Source organism: Homarus americanus, unplaced genomic scaffold, assembly GCF_018991925.1.
Source record: "Homarus americanus isolate GMGI-L3 unplaced genomic scaffold, GMGI_Hamer_2.0 scaffold52806, whole genome shotgun sequence".
NCBI classification, from domain to species: Eukaryota; Metazoa; Arthropoda; class Malacostraca; order Decapoda; family Nephropidae; genus Homarus; species Homarus americanus.
The window spans coordinates 1,222,568-1,230,822 of NW_024720773.1; the positions used below are offsets into that span (position 1 = coordinate 1,222,568).

Here is an 8,255-nt window from a genome sequence, read left to right on the forward strand (position 1 = left end):
TCACCCAGCCCGGGGATCGAACCCGGGTCCGCTCGCTTGTGAGGCGAGCATGCTGACCATTACACCACAGGACGCCATGCACAATGTACACAACATACAACATACTCAACATACACAACATACCCAACATACACAACATACATAATATACTCAATACACACGACATACATAATATACAAAACATACACAATATACACAACATACTCAACATACACAACATACACAACATACTCAACATACTCAACATATAAACAACATACACAACATACACAATATAGACAACATGCACAACATACACAACATACACAATATAGACAACATGCACAACATACACAACATACACAATATATTCAACATACACAACATACACAATATATTCAACATACACAACATACACAACATAAACAACATACTCAACATACACAATATATTCAACATACACAACATACTCAACATACACAATATACACAACATGCACAACATACACAACATACACAATATATTCAACATACACAACATACACAATATACTCAACATACACAACATACACAATATATTCAACATACACAACATACACAATATATTCAACATACACAACATACACAATATATTCAACATACACAACATACACAACATATAACCAGGCATGTCAGCTGAGCCAATCAGTGACGAGATCAGGAATGACTCACCACGCCTCAGTGACTGACTCTCTTACAGGTGTGTGTGTGTGTGTGTGTCTGTGTGTGTGTGTGTGTGTGTGTGTGTGTCTGTGTGTGTGTGTGTGTGTGTGTGTGTGTGTCTGTGTGTGTGTGTGTGTATGAAATGGGCAATTCTCGACACTGTCATGATTACAACTTGAAGATCGGAAGAATACACGAGGACTGATTTGGTGAAAATGATCCAGAAATCAGTGTACCAGTCGATGATAAACGTGCTGCTTTAACTGACTGGCAGAACAACCCTCAGTCTCGGTCTCAGGCTGATACCTCCCGCAAGAAGGAGCTGGCAAGCACAAACTTCACAGTCAAAGAACGACCGGTTTAAAATAAAGCATGTGAAACACAAAAACTTGCAGATCAATGCAAGATGCACGAATTTTTCAATCCCACTAAAACATTTTATGGGCCAATCACCCAAAGCACAGCCCCCATTCGGTCATATGATGGTTACTCCCTAATTAAAGACGGAGAAGGCCTCCTTCAGCGCTAGAAAGAACACTACCATTCACTGCACAACCGAAACACCAATATGGATGTCCTGACTACCCAGCAGGTCCCTCGGCATCCAGGGCTGACCCACCACAGCTATCCTCCATCCCTGGATGAGGTAGCTCCTGCCATCAAACAGATGTAGATTAACAAAGCCTCAGCGCCTGATGTGTATAAAACAGAAGGGCCTCTGCTTACAAGAAGGAAATCCCCCAAGCTCTGAAAGATGCCTCCACCATCGATATTTATGAGAATAAAGGAGACCGGTCAGACTATCATAGCTACCATGAGATCTCGCTGCTGTCCGTAGTTGGCAAGATTATCGCCCGATTCTTCCTAAACAGACTTCTTCCTGTGGCGGAAAACTTCCTCCCAGAATCTCAGTGTAGCTTTAGACCATCAATTGACATCACTGACATAATCTTTGCTGCCCGTCATATACAGGAAAAGTGCAGAGAACAGCATCGTGAACTCTACATGGCCTTCATCGACCTGAACAAGGCCTTCGACTCGATCAACAGGGAAGCCCTCTGGCGGACCCTTAGCCGGTTTGGTTGCCCACCAAAATTCGTTGCCAGTGTGAGGCACCTCCACGATGGCATGAACGGCTGTGTCCTATAAAATGGCACCCAGTATGAGTTTTTACCTATTCAAACGGAGGTAAAACAAGGATGTGTACTGGTACCAACTCTCTTTTCCATTTTCTTGGCTGTCTTCCTTACTTGTGCCAATACCAACTTCGCCGGCGGGGTGGACATCCAGCACCGGGTCTTTTCAAAATAAGATGACTCCAGGCAGGAACAAAGGTGAGCACAGCTTCCATTACTGAATTTAAGTATGCAGACGACCTCACCTTTGTCGCTCAAATTGAATGCAGCCTACAGGAGAAGATGAACACCTACACAGATGCTTATGCACACTGGTTTAGTCACACCTCCACCATTCATCCAACTTAACGGTACTATCGAGACATGGGTCACATAAAGGAGGCACCTCAAGGCACTTGAAAACTTTCACCAACATAATCTACGTTTCATCCTCTGAGTTCGCAGCGAAGACAAAAGAACAAATGCCAGTATTCTTGCAGGCACCAATTATAGGAGCATTGAGGCTACCATTATCCATGAACAACAACGCTGGACTGGCCATGTTACCCGCATAGACGACAGTAGACTGCCAAAGCAGCTACTTTACAGTCACCTAACGAATAGGACAAACCTGAAAATGTGCCAGATCGACCATCTCATCTGGGAGACGATTACTCCATACTTTAATGCTTGGAGGAGCACCAAACAAGATGTAGCCCTCCACATGTGCAACATCTGTGAACGACACTGCCGGCTCTCGTATCGGCCTCTCTAGTCACCTCAGATCTCACCAATGAAGGTGACATCCATAATAACTCATATCATTGTATCATAGCTGGATGATCGTCATACTCGATGCCGAGTGAGAGCAAAGTAGTAGTATGTGTTTGTCTCGTCTGTGTGTTTGTCTCGTCTGTGTGTGTGTGTGTGTGTGTGTGTGTGTGTGTGTGTGTGTGTGTGTGTGTGTGTGTGTGTGTAATAAAACATGTTTATCTTTTACTTTTAATTAACTAAAATCTGCATTAAACTTCCAACCTAATCTGGCCAATAATTTTAAGAGTCAAAACACACAAACACACACACACACACTGTTGTAGTATTATTGTTGGAGGTAGTGTCAGTAAATAATAAATTTAAGTTTGTTTTGCTTGTTTGAGAGAGATAGAGAGATAGAGATGAATTCAATTACATGGTTTGGTATAATTATGCATGGGGGTGATGGTGGTAGGTGACTGTACTCCTCTGCACAACAGTTTGGTGGAGAGTCTCCCTCCCTCCCTCCTTCCCTCCCTCCTTCCCTCCCTCCTCCCTCCTTCTCTCCCTCCCTCCCTCCCTCCTCCCTCCCTCCTCCTCCTCCTCCCTCCTCTCTGACTACTACGAGACTTACTTTCTCCCTCCTCCCTCCCTCCATCCATCCCTCCCTCCCTTCTTGCCCTATCTGCTCCTACCCCCCTCTCCCTCCCTCACCATCATCCACCAGCTGTCTCTCCTACGCTCTGTCTTTCTCATTTTTTATATTGCTCTCCTCTCTCTCTCTCTCTCTCTCTCTCTCTCTCTCTCTCTCTCGCTAGGTGCAACATTTAACCCACCTCATATTGTAAATACGTGTATTAATTGAACCTAGGAGGCAGTGTGGTATGTTGAGCTGTCCGGCCTATCCCAGTGTGGTTGTGTGGTGTTAATATGTGTGACGGTGTGTGATGGTGGTAATGGTAGTGGTGGTGTGGTGTTGTGGTGTGGTGGTAGTGTGTGTAGTGGTGTGGCCATGGTGTGTAGTGGTATGAGGGTGTGTGGTATGGTGGAATTATAATATAGGTAATGTGTGTGTGTGTGTGTGTGTGTATGTGTGTGTGTGTATAACATGAAGCCCTGTCACCTACACACCACACCAGCATCCCACTTAAAGTTGCTGACCTCAACACCTTTGAGAGATAAGCAGAGAGACAGTGAGAAATTCTCCACGGTATTAGGTTAGCTGACTGAACCTTCTCTCTCTCTCTCTCTCTCTCTCTCTCTCTCTCTCTCTCTCTCTCTCTCTCTCTCTCTCTCTCTCTCTCTCTCAGTTAACACAGGTGACCCAAAGACGTGAGACAGACTGGTGACCCAAGACGTGAGACAGATAAGGTGACCCAAGGTGTGAGAGACCAGACAGGTGACCTAGACGTGAGACAGACAGGTGACCCAAGACGTGAGGAGACAGACAGGTGACCCAAGACGTGAGAGACAGACAGGTGACCCAAGACGTGAGAGACAGACAGGTGACCCAAGGTGTGAGAGACAGACAGTGACCCAAGACAGTGAGAGACAGACAGGTGACCCAGACGACGAGACAGACAGGTGACCCAGAGAGACAGACGAGACAGACGTGAGAGAGACAGACAGGTGACCAAGGTGAGACAGGTGACCCAAGAGTGAGAGACAGACAGGTGACCTAAGACGTGAGAGACAGGACAGACGTGAAGACAGACCAGGTGAGACGTGAGAGAGACAGACAGGTGACCCAAGACTGAGAGACAGACAGACAGACAGGTGTGAGAGAGACAGACAGGTGACAGACAGGTGACCCAAGACGAGAGAGACAGACAGGTGACCTAAGACGTGAGAGACAGACAGGTGACCCAAGACGTGAGAGACAGACAGGTGACGAAGACAGGTGAGAGACAGACAGGTGACAGACGTGAGAAGAGACAGGTGGGGGTGAGAGACAGACAGGTGACCCAGAGAGACAGACAGGTGAGACAGTGAGAGACAGACAGAGGACAAGACAGTGAGAGACAGACAGGTGACCTAGAGACAGTGAGAGAGAACAGGTGACAGACAGAGACAGTAAGAGAGACAGACAGGTGACCTAAGACGTGAGAGACAGACAGGTGAGAGACAAGACGTGAGAGAGACAGACAGGTGACCCAAGACGTGAGAGACAGACAGGTGACAAGACAGGAAGACAGTGACAGACAGGAGACAGACAGGTGACGCAGACGTGAGAGACAGACAGGTGACCCAAGACGTGAGAGACAGACAGGTGACCAGACGTGAGAGACAGACAGGTGACAGACAGAGACAGACAGTGACCTAAGACGTGAGAGGGAGACGAACAGACCCAAGACGTGAGAAGACCAGGAGACAAGACAGACCAGGTGACCCAAAGACGTGAGAGACAGACAAGTGACCCAAGTGACCCAAGACGTGAGAGACAGACAGAGCCCAAGTGAGAGACAGACAGGCAACTTAAGACAAGACGTGAAGACAGACAGGTGACCCCAGACGTAAGACAGACAGGTGACCCAAGACGTGAAGTCAGACAGGTGACCCAAGACGTGAGAGACAGACAGGTGACCCAAGACGTGAGAGACAGACAGGTGACCCAAGACGTGAGAGTCAGACAGGTGACCCAAGACGTGAGAGTCAGACAGGTGAGACGTGAGCTGGTGACCAAGACGTGAGACAGACAGGTGACCCAAGACGTGAGGACAGAGTCAGACAGGTGACCCCAAGACGTGAGAGACAGACAGGTGACCCAAGACGTGAGACAGACAGGTAACCCAGACGGCGAGAGGGACAGACAGGTGACCTAAGACGTAGAGACAGACCAGGTGACTAGACGGTGAGAACAGAGCAGGTGACCCAAGACGTGAGAGACAGACAGGTGACCCTAAGACGTGAGACAGACAGGTGACCCAAGACGTGAGAGACAGACTGGGTGACCCAAGACGTGAGACAGACAGGTGACCCAAGACGTGAAAACAGACAGGTGACCCAAGACGTTAGAGACAGACAGGTAACCCAAGACGTGAGAGACAGACAGGTGACCCAAGACGTGAGAGAGGACGAACAGGTGACCCAGACGTGAGAGACAGACAGGTGACCCAAGACGTGAGAGACAGACCAGGCCAGAGCCCAAGACGGCTGAGACGTGAGAACAGACAGGTGACCCAAGACGTGAGAGACAGACAGGTGAGCCCAAGACGTGAGAGGGGATCCAGGTGACCCAAGACGTGAGAGACAGACAGGTGACCCAAGACGTAAAGAGACAGACAGGTAACCCAAGACGTGAGAGACAGACAGGTGACCCAAGACGTGACAGGAGACAGACAGGTGACCCAAGACGTGAAGAGAACAGACAGGTGACCCAAGACGTGAGAGACAGAACAGGTGACCCAAAGACGTGAAAGAGTCAGACAGGCATGACCCCGTGAGAGACAGACAGGTGACCCAAGATGTAAGAGACAGACAGGTGACCCAAGCGTGAGAGACTGACAGGTAACCCAAGACGTGAGAGACAGACAAGTGACCCAAGACGTGGGAGACAGACAAGTGACCCAAGACGTGAAAGACTGACAGGTGACCCAAGACGTGAGAGACAGACAGGTGACCCAAGACGTGGGAGACAGACAAGTGACCCAAGACGTGAAAGACTGACAGGTGACCCAAGACGTGAGAGACAAACAGGTGACCCAAGACGTGAGAGACAGACAGGTGACCCAAGACGTGAGAAACAGACAGGTGACCCAAGACGTGAGAGACTGACAGGTAACCCAAGACGTGAGAGACAGACAGGTAACCCAAGACGTGAGAAACAAACAGGTGACCCAAGACGTGAGAAACAGACAGGTGACCCAAGACGTGAGAGACAGACAGGTGACCCAAGACGTGAGAGACAGACAGGTGACCCAAGACGTGAGAGACAGACAGGTGACCCAAGACGTGAGAGACAGACAGGTGACCCAAGACGTGAGAGACAGACAGGTGACCCAAGGTGTGAGAGACAGACAGGTGACAGACAGGTGACCCAAGACGTGAGAGACAGGTAACATCCAACGTTTAGGCCTTATTTTGTGTCGTATCTGATACTAGGCAGTCCCGTTTACACCCAACCCCTAGTGCTCATATATCCACCCAACCTATGTTTGAAGTTATCCTGCGTATTCGAGTTAATGATGATGTTTGGTAACTTGTTCCATTCATCCACTACTTGATTTCCAAACCAATGTTTACCTATCTCGCGCCTAAATCTAAATTTGTCGAATTAGAACCATTGCTACGAGTTCGCTCCTGGTTAAATAGTTTAAGTACCTTTGTTATATGAACTTTGTTTAACCCAGACTTCCAGTTAAACACCTCCATCATATCGCCCCTCATTCTACAACTCTCAAGGGAGTGCAAATTCAGATGCTTTAACCTGTCTCTGTACTTAAGGTTCCTAATGCCCGGGATTAGTCTTGCCATTCTCCTCTGAATGCTTTCTAAGGAATTGATATCCACTCTGTAGTACGGTGATCCAAAGTGAACTGAACCACATACCCTGTAGTCCAAGTAAGGTCTCACAAACGTGAGTTTAACGCTTCTTCCTATGAACCCAAGAAGAAGAAGAAGAAGAAGAAGAAGAAGATAACCAGGACTCGTCTCTCAGACTAAATAAATGACAAGTATGTAAATTAGCTCAACATATTTGGCTAATTAATATTTTTATATGAACAATAACATCAGTTTCCATTAACACGCAAAGAAAGTTAATTTGAAACACTAAAAGTTTACGAATATTTCGCACGTAGTCATTCCAATTTACCATCCTTTATTTTCATCCTTTGTGTGTTGGGGGCGGGAGTGTGTGTTTGGGAGGGAGGGGGAGGAGGAAGGGGAGAGTGTTTGGTGGAGGGGAAGTGTGTTTTGGGGCGAGAGGAAGGGGGTGTTTATATGGGGGAAGGAAAAACGTGTTTGGGAGGTGGGTGTGTGTTTGGGGGAGAGGGATGTGTGTGTTTTGGTGGGAGGAGAGAGTGTGTGTTTGGGAAGAGGGAGGTGTGTGTTGGGGGGAGGGGGAGGGGGAGTGTGTGGGGGGAGGGGGGAGGGAGAGGGGGAGGGAGTGTGTTGGTGTTTAGCTTCTACACTTACATCATTTTCTTCATAATATGTTCATCCTTTGCCCTTAAAATATTCTTTCTTCTCCCCCCCCAAAAAATAGCAGACTGTTTATCGATGTACACCTTTATGTTTACATTCAGGTAGGAGCATATACTGTGAACGAGCTGAATATGTATTATAATCCTATAGTATCATGTATAACAACCTACAGTGTACACCCTTACAGTATATAGCCATAACAATTAAGTGTTGCTACGATCTTTTCCCTCCCTCCCTTTCTCCTTTCTTTCTTCTCTCCCTTCATTCCTCTCTTCCTCTCTACTCTCTTCCTTCCTCTTTTCCCCCCCTTTTCCTTACCCCCTTTCCCCTCTCGTCTCTTCCTTCCACTCCCCATTCCTCTCTTCCTCCCTCTATCCGTTCCACCATTCCTTTCTCCATTCCTCTTCCCCTTCCTCTCCCCCTTGCTCCCTTCCCCCCTCCTGCCCTTTGAGGTCTGTATCACCCTGATCCACCATACGTAGAAGTGACGCATCAAGCTCAGGGTGATAAAGGTGAGAGATACGCCAGAGTGATACATGGGTGATGTTACTCCGGCGAGAGA

At 47.7% G+C, this 8,255-nt stretch overlaps 1 non-coding gene across 1 annotated transcript; it reads right to left on the minus strand.

Moving 5' to 3' along the window:
- On the minus strand, positions 1-74 carry Trnav-cac. The gene has a single exon. It is a non-coding gene; the product is annotated as a tRNA-Val (tRNA).
- Between the last annotated feature and the right edge of the window lie 8,181 nt (positions 75-8,255).